The 15,348-nt window shown below is 40.2% G+C and overlaps 2 non-coding genes across 2 annotated transcripts; one reads left to right on the top strand and one right to left on the bottom strand.

Annotated features, from left to right (window-relative positions):
- Positions 1-930: 930 nt before the first annotated feature.
- On the bottom strand, positions 931-1,037 carry LOC133820766 (small nucleolar RNA R71). Its single transcript, XR_009887165.1, has one exon. It is a non-coding gene; the product is annotated as a small nucleolar RNA R71 (small nucleolar RNA).
- A 10,811-nt stretch (positions 1,038-11,848) lies between these two features.
- LOC133820747 (small nucleolar RNA R71) lies at positions 11,849-11,955 on the top strand. Its single transcript, XR_009887147.1, has one exon. It is a non-coding gene; the product is annotated as a small nucleolar RNA R71 (small nucleolar RNA).
- The last annotated feature ends 3,393 nt before the right edge of the window (positions 11,956-15,348 follow it).

Raw genomic sequence — 15,348 nt, forward strand, 5'->3', positions numbered from 1 at the left:
TAAGGTTTGTGATAGCGTTACCCTCCACACTTACCTGGGAACCTCGGGCAGTTCTGTCTAGGCAAGTGTGGGTCTAAAGCGGTACCTTGGCAACCTTCCCAATCGGCCTGGGAACATTTCGAGCATCTACATTTGCACTATTACATTGTTGAACTTATTACTATAAGAAAACCAAGCTTGTTCTGTCAAAATAAGCAATTCCACTCTGCTTAAAGGTTGTTTGGTCGAAAAGGTTGACTTGTGATCCACCATACTTACTTAGTAACCTCGGGGAGTTCTAGTAAGGCGTTGGAGATCACCCGAAAACCTCCAAATCTACCTGGGAACAAGTTTAACAAAAAAAAAAAAAAATAATAATTCAAAAAATCAAAAAAAAAAAAAAAAAAAAAGGAAAAGACATAAAATAAATCTAATTCTGATTCCCGAGGGTGGATGAGTCATCACGAAACTTCCAGTGACACTTCTTCCAATTCATCTGCCACTCATACCGGAACTCCGTCCACCAATCCTGCTTCTCCACAAACTTTCGCTGATAATAACTCATTCGCAATGGCTCGCAATGATGAAATCCAACCAAGAACTCTCAATGACTACCTCCATCCTACTCGCACTTCCACACCTTCATGCATTATCTTCCCTCCTAATATGCCCGCATTAGACTTTAAACCTGGCATGATTCAACTCTTGCCTACATTTCATGGAATGGAAAACGAAAGCCCATACGTGCATATCAGAGAATTCGAGGAGGTGGTAGCCACGTTCTATAACCGAGCCGACAATGCCGATGCTGTGCGACTGAAGTTCTTCCCTTTCTCCTTGAAGGACAAAGCCAAAAGCTGGTTGTACTCTTTGAGACCTAGGTCGATTGGAACATGGGAGGAGATGACCAAATCTTTCTTTCTGAAACACTTCCCCAGCCATAAGACCAACAGTCTAAAACGACAGATTTCCACGTTTTCCCAAAAAGACAATGAAACGTTCTATCAAGTCTGGGAAAGATTCAAAGATCTTTTAAATCAGTGCCCGCACCATGGCTATGAGAACTGGCGCTTGGTCAGTTACTTCTATGAAGGCCTCACGAGTCGTGAGCGCCAGTTTGTAGAGATGCTATGCAATGGTGAATTCCTCGAAAAAGAGCCAGACGATGCTCTTGAATATCTCGAAGAAACTGCAAAAAAATCTCACACCTGGACTGGTCCAAGTGCTACTGACAGCACCAACCGACACAAACCATCTGGGATCTATCAACTTCGAGAAGAGGATAGCATTAAGGCCCAACTTGAAGCTTTGAAAAAGCAGTTTGAGGTCTTGATGACGAAAAATGGGCAAAATTCGCACATGATCGCTCAAGCGGAACCGCAAGAACCTTGCTTTGTTTGTGGAGGGACGGAGCACGTAGCTAAGGACTGCTTAGCTTTGAATGAAATGAGGGGGGTTTATGAGGAGCAATGCAATGCCTTAGGGGCATATAACAAGCCATTCTCCCATACGTACAACCCTGGTTGGAGAAACCACCCAAATTTCAGTTGGAGAGATTCCAACCAAGCTCAATCGTCTGGAGGCCAATGGAGAAGTGAGCAACAAGTTCAACCATCAAAGGCGTATTCTGCACCTCATTACAATGCTCATCCACAACGAAATTCTCTCGAGAATACTCTTCATGCATTCATGGAGGAACAATCCAAACTGAATCGCCAAATGATGGGAGAAATTAAGGAAATGAAATGTCAATTCTCAAAATTGACTGAATCCTTGGCCATTCTTGAAAAAGGCAAACTTCCTTCCCAACCGAAATTCAATGTTCAAGGCCAACACATGGCCCAATCTTCAACTTCTAATGATCAAAACGTCAAGGAAGTAAATGCCATCACAACGAGAAGCGGCAAAACTTTGCCAGACCCACCCATAAAATCCAATTCTCCCAGTATTCCAAAAGTCATTCCTGAAAATCCACCACTCAATGCCACTCCAAAGGTACCATTTCCCCAGGCTTTGAAACCTGCTGGGAAACTTCCTGATAACCGAGCTGAACTCCTTGAGCACTTGACACAAGTGAAGATTAATCTTCCTTTGCTTCACATCATTAAACAAGTGCCCGCTTATGCCAAAATCATCAAGGATCTTTGTACTGCAAAAAGGAAGCACCATGTCAAGAAGACTGCTTTCTTGACCGAGCAAGTGAGTGCGGTGATTGAACAAAAGACTCCGCCAAAATACAAAGATCCCGGTTGTCCCACCATTTCTTGCCAAATTGGGACCCATGAAGTCAGCCAAGCCTTACTTGATCTTGGCGTGAGTGTCAATCTCATGCCTTATTCAGTATACTCGCAACTCGGTCTTGGAGAAATGAAGCCAACAACTGTTGTACTACAGCTTGCTGATCGTTCCACCAAAAAGCCTAGGGGTATCGTTGAGGATGTATTGGTTCAAATTGAAAAATTCTATTACCCCGTGGATTTTCTTATTCTTGATACCCAATCTGTGGTGAACATGGAGTCTAAAATTCCTATAATCCTCGGAAGAGCATTCCTTGCTACTGCAAATGCTTTGATCAATTGTCGGAATGGTCTAATGAAGATATCGTTTGGAAACATGACTCTTGAAGTCAATATCTTCCACATCGGGAAACAACCCTGAGAAGATGATGAATGCTATCAAACATTCATGATTGACTCTTTAATTCCCGAGGAGGTTGAATTGCGCAACAACTTTGATAATCTTGATGAACTCCTCCTTCTGTCCGACAACGAAAGTCCAAGCTCTATTGAGTCTACTCTTGCAATATCAGATCGCATAGACTCACGCAATAGAAGGACTCAGTTTTGGCAACCTCGCTTTGAAGAGCTACCTCGCGAGAGGGCACAGCCGAAAACTTCAGCCGAAGAGGTTCCAACTGTTCAATTGACCCAACTTCCCGAGGGTTTGAAACATGCCTTCTTGGGAGACGGTGAAACCTTTCCAGTTATCATCTCATCCAACCTTCAAAATTCTCAAGAATTGCAGTTACTCGAGCTACTGCGAACGCATAAATCTGCGATAGGTTGGACGCTTGCTGACATCAAAGGTATTAGCCCTTTAATTTGCTCCCATCGAATCAATCTGGAGGACGAAGCCATCCCTCGAAGAGACCCTCAACGGCGACTGAATCCCACGATGAAGGAAGTTGTAAAAAATGAAGTTTTGAAATTGCTAGATGCTGGTATTATTTACCCAGTAGCAGATAGCAAATGGGTAAGTCCAACTCAAGTTGTGCCCAAGAAATCTGGTGTCACCGTTATCCAAAACGAAAAAGGGGTCCTTGTCCCCACAAGAACGGTGACGGGGTGGCGCATGTGCATTGATTATAGAAAATTGAATGCTGCCTCCCGCAAAGATCATTTTCCACTCCCATTCATTGATCAAATCCTTGAACGCGTAGCTGGTCATCCTTTCTATTGCTTTCTTGATGGTTACTCTGGTTATTATCAAATTGAGATTGCATTGGAGGATCAAGATAAGACCACTTTCACTTGTCCCTTTGGCACGTTTGCCTTCCGGCGTATGCCATTTGGCTTGTGTAATGCACCAGCTACTTTCCAAAGATGCATGATGAGCATCTTTAGTGACATGATTGAAAAATCAATGGAAGTATTCATGGATAACCTAACCGTTTTTGGCAACTCCTTCGAGACATGTCTTCTTCATCTTGAAGCTGTTTTAAAACGATGCATCGAGAAGGGACTTGTCCTCAATTGGGAGAAATGCCACTTCATGGTATCTTCCGGCATAGTCTTAGGTCACATTGTTTCTGAAAAAGGAATTGAGGTTGATCAATCCAAAGTCGACCTTATCTCCAACCTGCTGACTCCTAAGACTGTCAAAGACATTAGGTCATTTCTTGGTCATGCTGGGTTCTATAGGAGGTTCATACAAAATTTTTCAATGATTGCTCGTCCGCTGAGCAACCTCCTAGCCAAAGATGTTACCTTTGAGTGGACACCTAAGTGTGAGGAATCCTTTCGAGCGCTTGTCAATTCGCTCACTTCCGCTCCCATCATTCAGTCACCCGATTGGAGTCTTCCTTTCGAGATCATGTGTGACGCCAGCAACTTTGCTGTGGGAGCTGTGCTAGGGCAACGAAGGGAGGGGAAACCCTTTGTTGTCTATTATGCAAGCCGAACTCTCAATAGTGCTCAAATGAACTATTCCACTACTGAAAAAGAGTTGCTTGCCGTTGTCTTTGCCCTTGACAAATTCCGATCTTATTTGATTGGATCGCCTATTACGATCTTCACTGATCACTCCGCCCTTAAGTGTCTCCTTTCCAAAAAGGATGCTAAGGCGCGGTTAATACGGTGGATCCTTCTCCTGCAAGAATTTGATATAACAATCAAAGACAAGAAAGGTGTTGAAAATGTCGTCGCGGACCACTTGTCCCGACTTGAATTCAGCGATCCCGCTGACGGTCCACCTATTCATGATGATTTCCCCGATGAACAATTGCTTTCTGTTGCTAAGTTGTCGTGGTACGCTCACATTGTAAACTACTTAGTAACAGGTGAACTCCCATCTGAATGGAGTTCACAAGACAAACGCAAATTTCTGGTCGAGGTGCGCAATTTCTTTTGGGATGACCCATACTTATTCAAGTATTGCCCCGACCAAATCATGCGAAGATGCATCCACGACGATGAGGTGTCTAGTGTGCTGAATTTTTGCCACAATGATGCTTGTGGTGGTCACTTCTCTGTGAAGAAAACCGCTGCAAAAATCTTGCAATGCGGCCTTTACTGGCCCACCTTGTTCAAAGACACCAATGATTTCTGTCGTTCTTGTGTAAGGTGTCAAAAGTTAGGATCCTTATCCCGTCGGCACATGATGCCCTTGAACCCAATTCTTGTTATTGAAATATTTGATTGTTGGGGGATAGACTTTATGGGACCATTTCCACCTTCTTTTGGCTACCTTTACATTCTCCTCGCTGTGGATTATGTTTCCAAATGGGTCGAGGCTGTGCCATGTCGAACCAATGATAACGCTACAGTTGTCAAATTCTTGAAAGAAAATGTGTTATCACGGTTCGGTACCCCTCGCGCTATCATCAGTGATCAAGGCACTCATTTTTGCAACCGCTCCTTTGAGGCTCTTATGCGCAAGTACGGTGTACTTCATAAAGTTGCAAATGCCTATCATCCACAGACCAATGGTCAGGCCGAGTTAGCCAATAGGGAGATAAAACACATTCTGGAAAAGACGGTAAATCCCGACCGCAAAGATTGGTCTACACGACTTCTAGACGCTCTTTGGGCATACCGCACTGCTTTCAAGTCCCCTCTTGGGATGTCTCCCTATCGGCTCGTCTTTGGAAAAGCCTGTCATTTACCTGTCGAGCTCGAGCATAAAGCATATTGGGCTATCAAAGCCCTAAACTTTGATCTGAATGCCGCAGGTATCAATCGCAAACTCCAGTTGTCCGAAATTGAGGAGTTGAGAAACGATGCATATGACAATTCCAGGATTTATAAGGAAAAATTGAAAATCGCTCACGACAAACAAATCCTGCGAAAACACTTTGAGCCAAATCAAAAAGTGCATCTGTACGACTCTCGCTTGCACTTGCATCCTGGTAAACTGCGATCGCGATGGACTGGTCCATTTGTAGTGAAACAAGTATTTCCCAACGGTTCGGTGGAGGTCGAGGATCCAACCGATGGGAGAATTTTTCGCGTCAATGGCCAACGGCTGAAGCATTACATTGAGAGTGTGAGTCATGTTGAAGAGGTCCTTCTTAAGGTCCCAATCTATACACTCTGACGTTCTGAATGGTTTGTTGTTGTTCTTTTTATTTTTATTTTTCATTAGCTTTATTTTTCTATCTTTCTTTTATTTTTGTATGCTTTTCGTTTTTGTATTTTGTTTTGGGGTTTTGTTACCAGGCTATTTTCGCTCTCACCTCATGGACATGGTCATCATCTAGGTGTTCTCTTTCCTTATCTTTTTCATTGCTTATTCATTTTGACATTGAGGACACTGTCTGATTTTTGGTTGGGGGTGGTGAGCATGCATTGGCTTTCATTTGGAAAATCTTATTGTTATGTCATTAGCATTCATTTGGAAAACATTATTGTCTTGTTGAATTTTTAAGTCAAATTTTCTCAAAATTATCCAAGCATGAGTATAATTTGTTGGTTTGAGTCAGTACTTACTATGTTTAGCTATTAAGAAGTGATTTTCAGAGTTCTTTTGTGCACTTTCCAAACATATGATAAATAAATTGGTTGTTAACACAAATAGTTGAGAGAAATTTCAAGTTTAAAGTTTTTCATTTCTTGGTGAGTTGTGAGAGTTGAGAAAACAACTTTTTGAACTTTTATTGATCATTTGAGTTGGTAAAGTCACATCTTTGGAATTTAAAACATGACATTTACTAGAGGGATGTTTTGCATTTAAGAAAAGTCTTTGTAATAAGTTTGTGTTGTATTGTATTTGTAATTTCCTTGTTATCTTTGTGTTGTCTCTTGTCAAAAAAAAAACAAAAAAAAACAAAACAAAATAATGAAGAAAAAAAGAAGAAAAAGAAAAAAAATAATAAATAAATGAAAAAAAAGAACAAGAGCAACACTTCCTTTTATTATTTTGTAATTGTTAAAGAAAAAAAATAATAGTATATATATTTCTATTACTATTATTTTGTGTAATTGTATTAAAAAAAAAAATTTACTATTATCATTATAGTTCATTTTCTTATTTATCATTTCTAATTAGTTGTCATTTTGTTCTTAGAGCCTTCTCATGTAAATCCCAAAGGTTGTTTGTCATTTGAATTCCAATAAGTTGATTTGCCTATCTTGTGATCAATATTTGTTCAAATTGATTGTCCTAAAAAGTTTATCTTTTCTCAATTGAGCGTAAACTGTTACATTTCCAACTCCAAGAGTGTGATCCCTCCCATAAAAACACTTTCAATGCCCGTGAGGAATTTGGAGTTGAGATCTTTATACTTTTGAGATTTTTCGATATTATTTGTGTTATGACTTGTGAGAAAACGAATATGGTTTGGTGCACACACACACAACTTTGAAATCACAACTATAGTAGCTTAGATAGTAATTTCTGACCTCTTGCTGATAATTTGAAAATGCTTAGATGATTTTGCTTGGTTTGACTTGATTATTCAACTTGACAATTTTCTTTTTCGCTTGAACTGCTAGGGACTAGCAATAAGCTGGTTGGGGGTTGTGATTAGTGCTCAAAAGATGTCATTTTATCAAGTTTAAGTTCAAATTAAATTAAGTTTTGAATAATATTTTCTTGAATTTATTATGATATATTCTTTAAATGGAAAATATTAGTTTTAATTTAATTTAAAAATATTTTACATGAATTATAATGCATTTGAGCCTAATTAAAAGAAAAAAATATAGAAAAGAAAAGAATTAAACTTGAAAAATGAGAGCTGAAAAATGATATTATTGTAGTTAACTTCTTTTTTTTTGTTGTTTCATTTGAAGCCCAATCAATGGAGGCCCACGGTTCCATATTCCTTCCCAGCCCGAGCCGAGCCGCCTGAGAGCTGAGCCGCGAGCCGAGCCGCCGAGCCTCCCTGCCAAGCCACCGCCTGCCAGCCTCCCTGCCAACCTCCCTGCCAGCCAATCCTGCCGAGCCACGTCGCCGCCAACAGCATTTGCACCCCTCAATCTCACGCCTACTGAAGCTCCTCTATATGTAATTCCAACCTTCTCAAGCCTTGCTCCCAACGCCAAAGCTCAAGTGATGCCCAAGAGACCCAGCTGCCCAAGTGATGCCCAAGCATATGGTGAACACTCGTAATTCCAACCTTCTCAAGCCTTTACTACGATTGGAACATGGGAGGAGATGACCAAATCTTTCTTTCTGAAACACTTCCCCAGCCATAAGACCAACGGTCACTTCTCTGTGAAGAAAACCGCTGCAAAAATCTTACAATGCGGCCTTTACTGCCCCACCTTGTTCAAAGACACCAATGATTTTTGTCGTTCTTGTGTAAGGTGCCAAAATTTAGGATCCTTATCCCGTCGGCACATGATGCCCTTGAACCCAATTCTTGTCATCGAAATATTTGATTGTTGGGGGATAGACTTTATGGGACCGTTTCCACCTTCTTTTGGCTACCTTTACATTCTTCTCGCTGTGGATTATGTTTCCAAATGGGTCGAGGCTGTACCATGTCGAACCAATGATAACGCTACAGTTGTCAAATTCTTGAAAGAAAATGTGTTATCAAGGTTCGGTACCCCTCGCGCTATCATCAGTGATCAAGGCACTCATTTTTGCAACCGATCCTTTGAGGCTCTTATGCGCAAGTACGGTGTACTTCATAAAGTTGCAAATGCCTATCATCCACAGACCAATGGTCAGGCCGAGTTAGCCAATAGGGAGATAAAACACATTCTGGAAAAGACGGTAAATCCCGACCGCAAAGATTGGTCTACACGACTTCTAGACGCTCTTTGGGCATACCGCACTGCTTTCAAGTCCCCTCTTGGGATGTCTCCCTATCGGCTCGTCTTTGGAAAAGCCTGTCATTTACCTGTCGAGCTCGAGCATAAAGCATATTGGGCTATCAAAGCCCTAAACTTTGATCTGAATGCCGCAGGTATCAATCGCAAACTCCAGTTGTCCGAAATTGAGGAGTTGAGAAACGATGCATATGACAATTCCAGGATTTATAAGGAAAAATTGAAAATCGCTCACGACAAACAAATCCTGCGAAAACACTTTGAGCCAAATCAAAAAGTGCATCTGTACGACTCTCGCTTGCACTTGCATCCCGGTAAACTGCGATCGCGATGGACTGGTCCATTTGTAGTGAAGCAAGTATTTCCCAATGGTTCGGTGGAGGTTGAGGACCCAACCGATGGGAGAATTTTTCGCGTCAATGGCCAAAGACTGAAGCATTACATTGAGAGTGTGAGTCGTGTTGAAGAGGTCCTTCTTAAGGACCCAATCTATACACTCTGACGTTCTGAATGGTTTGTTGTTGTTCTTTTTATTTTTATTTTTCCCTAGCTTTATTTTTCTGTCTTTCTTTTATTTTTGTATGCTTTTCGTTCTTGTATTTTGTTTTGGGGTTTTGTTACCAGGCTATTTTCGCTCTCACCTCATGGACATGGTCATCATCCAGGTGTTCTCTTTCTTTATCTTTTTCATTGCTTATTCATTTTGACATTGAGGACACTGTCTGATTTTTGGTTGGGGGTGGTGAACATGCATTGGCTTTCATTTGTAAAATCTTATTGTTACGTCATTAGCAGTCATTTGGGAAACATTATTGTCTTGTTGAATTTTTAAGTCAAATTTTCTCAAAATTATCCAAGCATGAGTATAATTTGTTGGTTTGAGTCAGTTTTTACTATGTTAAGCTATTAAGAAGTGATTTTCAGAGTTATTTTGTGCACTTTCCAAACATATGATAAATAAATTGGTTGTTAACATAAATAGTTGAGAGAAATTTCAAGTTTAAAGTTTTTCATTTCTTGGTGAGTTGTGAGAGTTGAGAAAACAACTTTTTGAACTTTTATTGATCATTTGAGTTGGTAAAGTCACATATTTGGAATTTAAGACATGACATTTACTAAAGGGATATCTTTCATTTAAGAAAAGTCTTTGTAATAAATTTGTGTTTATTTATTGTATTGTATTTGTAATTTCCTTTTTATTTTTGTGTTGTCTCTTGTCAAAAAAAAACAAAAAAAATAATGGAAAAAAAAATTTAAAAAAAAAAAGAAAACAAAAGAAAAAAAAATAATAGAAAAAGAAAAAAGAAATGAAAAAAAAAGAGAACAAGAGCAACACTTCTTTCTATTACTTTGTAGTTGTTGAAAAAAAAAATAATAATAATAAAAATAAATAAATAAATAAAAAAAAAAACTATTATCATTATAGTTCACTTTCTTATCATTGTTAGTTAGTTGTCATTTTGCTCTTAGAGCCTTCTCATGTAAATCCCAAAGGTTGTTTGTCATTTGAATTCCAATAAGTTGATTTGCCTATCTTGTGATCGATATTTGTTCAAATTGCTTGTCCTAAAAAGTTTATCTTTTCTCATTTGAGCGTAAACTGTTACATTTCCAACTCCAAGAGTGTAATCCTTCCCATACAATACTTTCAATGCCCGTGAGGAATTTGGAGTTGAGATCTTTATACTTTTGAGATTTGTCGATACTATTTGTGTTATGACTTGTGAGAAAAAGAATATGGTTTGGTGCACACACACACAACTCTGAAATCGCAACTATAGTAGCTTAGATAGTAATTTCTGACTTCTTGCTGATAATTTGAAAATGCTTAGATGATTTTGCTTGGTTTGACTTGATTATTCAACTTGACAATTTTCTTTTTCGCTTGAACTGCTAGGGACTAGCAATAAGCTGGTTGGGGGTTGTGATTAGTGCTCAAAAGATGTCATTTTATCAAGTTTAAGTTCAAATTAAATTAAGTTTTAAATAATATTTTCTTGAATTTATTATGATATATTCTTTAAATGGAAAATATTAGTTTTAATTTAATTTAAAAATATTTTATATGAATTATAATGCATTTGAGTCTAATTAAAAGAAAAAAATATAGAAAAGAATTAAACTTGAAAAATGAGTGCTAAAAATGATATTATTGTAGTAACTTCCTTTTCTTTGTTCCATTTGAGGCCCAATGGAGGCCCACGGTCCAGCAGCCCGCAGCCAAGCCTCAACCGAGCCGAGCCGCGCCGCCACGCCACCGAACCGAGCCGCCTGCCACCCAGACCTCTGCGCCTGCCGCCTGACCTCTGCGCCTGCCGTCTGACGCCTGCAGCGCCTGCCACCTGACAGCGCCGCCTGCCACGCTGCTGCGCCTGACGCGTGTGTCAGCAGCTCCCTCTCCCAACAAATTTCGGCCCAAATTCCCCCCAGCTGCTACAGTGCTCCCAGCCCAATATTTCAAGCACTTTGGGCCTTGCAAAACTCCTATTTTGAGCTTAAAACTCATCTTTTTGTGGTATTTAGAAAAAGAACATTTTGACCATACACCAAAATAGCTAGGGTAATGTTAATAATAAGATTTGATTTTTCAAAATCATATTTTATTATTAATATTGCAGATTTATTTTGTAAACCCCATTTTGTTGTTTAATTTCTTTTTAGTCCTTTTCCCCATCTATAAATAGGGACACTTTCTTCACATTTGGAATGTAATTTTTAGAGTAATGAAACTATAGCAAAATTTCTACTCACTTTCTTCTCATATTTTCTTCTTAGAATTTTGTGAGAATCATGAGCATAATGGCCTAATCTTCCTAGGAAGGTTAGGGATGATTCCATATGCAAGTGATGTTATTTTGCTACTTTGATTTACTATGTTCTTAATGTAATATATTTGAGTTATTTATGTTCTTTCATCTCTATCTTTATTTTGCTATCTTTATTTACTTATGCTAATAGTATATAGGATTAGTCATGCTCTTTCTATGTGCTTCTAATTAGTAAAAGTAATATTGATACATAATTTTATGTCTAATCTTCTATTACATTATTGCCTTTGGGTATTTTGTCATTTTTAGATTTTTCATAAGATTAACATTGTACTTTTAAAGTAAAGAACTTTATAACTCAAATGAACTTTTGTTAGAAAAACTATGGACTTTAATGTTAGATTTTCCAAGTAAATGTTGGGATGTGAACTATTTACTTGTGTATTTTTAAATCAAGTAACCAAGTAACTAAGCAAGCATATGGATGATTCTTGAAACCTTTCCTCTTTTTCGAGGAATTCACCATTGCATAGCATCTCTACAAACTGGCGCTCACGACTCGTGAGGCCTTCATAGAAGTAACTGACCAAGCGCCAGTTCTCATAGCCATGGTGCGGGCACTGATTTAAAAGATCTTTGAATCTTTCCCAGACTTGATAGAACGTTTCATTGTCTTTTTGGGAAAATGTGGAAATCTGTCGTTTTAGACTGTTGGTCTTATGGCTGGGGAAGTGTTTCAGAAAGAAAGATTTGGTCATCTCCTCCCATGTTCCAATCGTAGCAAAGGCTTGAGAAGGTGGTGTTACGAGTGTTCACCATCGTAGTAAAGGCCTGACGTTGGCGCTAGCTTCCTTCAGCTCTCAATTAAAGCACCAAACTGTTAACCGAGATTTTCGGCAACTATCATAAAGAAGGATATTTACTGATTATAATAAAGAGAATAGAGGATCGACACAAGGTTTTTACGTGGTTGGGGCGTTAACTAGCCTTAGTCCACGAATCTGTATATAAGTCTGTATTAGAGCTAGAATAAGCTTTTACAATGGAGTTGTTTAACTGTATTTCAGCAGAGTTTCTGCCTTCTCCCCCTTTTCTATGGAGCATTACAACTTATATTTATAGAATGAGGGGGACATCAGGTTTGGGCCGGGCCTGACCCGGGCCCATTTGGAATATGTGTACAGGGGGCCTTCCTAGTAGAGGTCCGAGCTAAAAAGATATATAGTACATCAAACCCAAACCAGCTCAGGCCCAATTAGTTACCCTGAGATGCAAGGATTCTCCCGACAAAACGGCACTTTGGCTCTGACCACTTCGAATCACGAGGCAGATTCAGGGGACAAGACCGGTCAGAGTACTTGGCTGCGCAGTCCTGACACGCCAGCAGACAATCCCAAGGAGACCCTTTCTGCAGGTGAAAAGTGGGGGGACAAGACCCACGCGAAATGAGGCGGCTTCAGTGTCCTGGACGCCTGGCCCATAGCCTGGGGATGAAGCGGTCCAGGTTAGTTTACCTTGGGCCCACTGCGTTTACTTCGGGCCCGGACCATTCTGGGCCCGGGAGCGGGACGCGATGGCCGCGATGATCCGGGGCACTCCGGACAGTGCCGGGACCGTTCGAGCCGAATCATGAACCCGGAGGCACTTCCCGGACCTTTCTACACAGGCCCAGTCCGTAGTCCGCGGGTTGGGCCCAAATACCGAACCGGCCCCCTCTGACCATGGGCCGGGGCGAGGGCCCAAAACCCTGAGAGGAAATGGGGATAACAAATATAATTATTATATATGTAGTCGTATATTAAATATTAATATAATAATAATATTTTTATAATATTTGAATTTATATTAATATAATTAATAAATATATAGTTTTAGTTAGTTTTAAAAGTATATTATGTTAAGTATTTAGAATATTATGTTAATGTAATGCCCTGAAATCCCTAATGCGGTTTAATGGCTAGATTAATGGGCCGGGAGGGCCATTTTATTATGCCATTAAATGATAATGTGCATGTTTATGTGAATTATATTATAATATGATGTTAAATGCATGCATGTGGGTCCACATTTCATTACAGGGGTGTTTTGGTAATTTGGCCCGTTGAGGGCGTAATTGTATATTTGTATGCATGTTGGTGACATATTGTTGAGACCACATTATAATGTGGATTTGTTCGAGCTATTCGGCATGAGACGATCTTTGAATATAAATTAGCGGTTTAGTCATAACAGGTTTAGTTCGGGGCTCGGGGCGAGTCTCGGGGTGATTTTAATGATTAGAGCGTTGCCGGGAATTAAAGGGTAACGGGATATGAATTATTGGTGTTTGAGTATTTTGAGAATAGCGGGAATTGGAGAGCGTGATCTATGATTAACGAAATAGGTGGAAAATGTCAATTTTGCCCTTGGGAGCCTTTAGAAATCCTTATTTGACCTAGGGGTATTTTCGTCTTTTCACCCCTAGGATAGTATTAAGCCATTGAAAGCTGTAGAAGGAAGGGAAAAACAGAGCATTTCTAAGTCTTCTCCCGTACCTATTTTCTCTCATTTTCTCTTTGGATTTTTGAGCTTAAGTTGGGGAATCAAGCTTGGGAAATAAGTCTTGAGAGCTTGGGAGTGTGTTCCACCATTGAAGAGCATCATAATCTGAACTCAAGGTAAGTTTCAAGCCATTAAAATTCCTTGTTTTCTCTGTTCTTGCTTTGGTTTTCAGTTGAGGTTTCTAGGTTGGATGATTGGTTTTGTTGAGAGTTTTTGGGTAGGGTTCTTGTGGTTGTGATGCTTAGGGCTGGTGGGGATGGTTTTTGGGTTCACTTGGCACCAAAAATGAGGTTTGGAAGCATTTGAATCGAGTTGTAATTGAAGGAGTCGAAGGAAGAGGTTTCAGGGGTGGATCTGGCTGGGTGTAGCGCTACAGCGCCCACAAGGGGGCGCTATAGCGCTACCCAGGGTTGTCTTGGGCGGTTTGTGGTTCTGAGAATAGCACTGGGGCGCTAGTGAGTAGCACTGTAGCGCTACTCTGTTCCTTCATAATCTCGTTTTGAGTGTTTTTAAGGGTTTTTGGCTCGGGGTTTCAATCCTTGAGGCCCGGGATCGAATCTACTCACCATGTGGGTACGTTTCGAGGTCCCGAGAGTGGGTTTAGGTCAAGATCCTATTATGGTTGTTTTTCATTAATGGAGGTTATAATTTGTTATGATTAGGTAACCGCTAAGGAATCAAAAGGTCGATCGTTCTCAGGGGTCGTTCTTGTTTTATTTCTCGCTCGAATTAGAGGTAAGAAAACTGCACCCTGTGTATATAACATGCATGATTGATGTTGAGGCATGTTGGATTGTTAAATGTGGACATTTATTTCATATTAAATGCTTGGCAGAGCTTGCTTACTTGTGTATGGCACCGATTAATCAGGGACGGCACTGGTCGCATATTACTGACCTGAGAGTCAGAAACGGCATAAGCGTCCTGAACGCAGGGCCGATTAGAGATTAAATCTAATCGATATCAGCATTGAATGACTCTAGGGACATTAATGCTGGATCGACCCTAAGGTCGATGAAACTTATAAGCGCTTGACTAGTCTAGGACTAGTTACTTAGAGCCAGGGCCTAAGGCCTAGGTGACTACTTGTCACATGGCTAGGGAGCGGAATCCCATGGTTATGACTCTATGGTCATGCGATAGGTTATATTGGTGACTAGTTCATCAAGCACCTATCTTGATAAGCTAGTGAAAGGATCACTTATTTGTAAAGCCCGGTGACCCTATCGTCACATGGCTAGAAGGAACGGAACCCACCTTAGTGACTTTTCAATTGTCACTCCTTTATTTTGGACTGAGAGTCCTGAATGATTATTATGATCATTGTTGATATTATATTCTTGCAATATTGTGTTTTCTTGCTGGGCTTTGGCTCATGGGTGCTATGTGGTGCAGGTAAAGGGAAAGAAAAGCTCACCCAGCCTTGAGTGGAGAGCTTAGGTGGTGCTGTGTACATATGCGGCCACTTGACCACCACGACCATGGAGTTCGCAGAGGAACTAGAGGGTTTACCCTATTTTTGCCGCTTAAGTCGGTGGGTTGTAAATTTGAAACAGTAATGA

Source organism: Humulus lupulus, chromosome 2, assembly GCF_963169125.1.
Source record: "Humulus lupulus chromosome 2, drHumLupu1.1, whole genome shotgun sequence".
NCBI classification, from domain to species: Eukaryota; Viridiplantae; Streptophyta; class Magnoliopsida; order Rosales; family Cannabaceae; genus Humulus; species Humulus lupulus.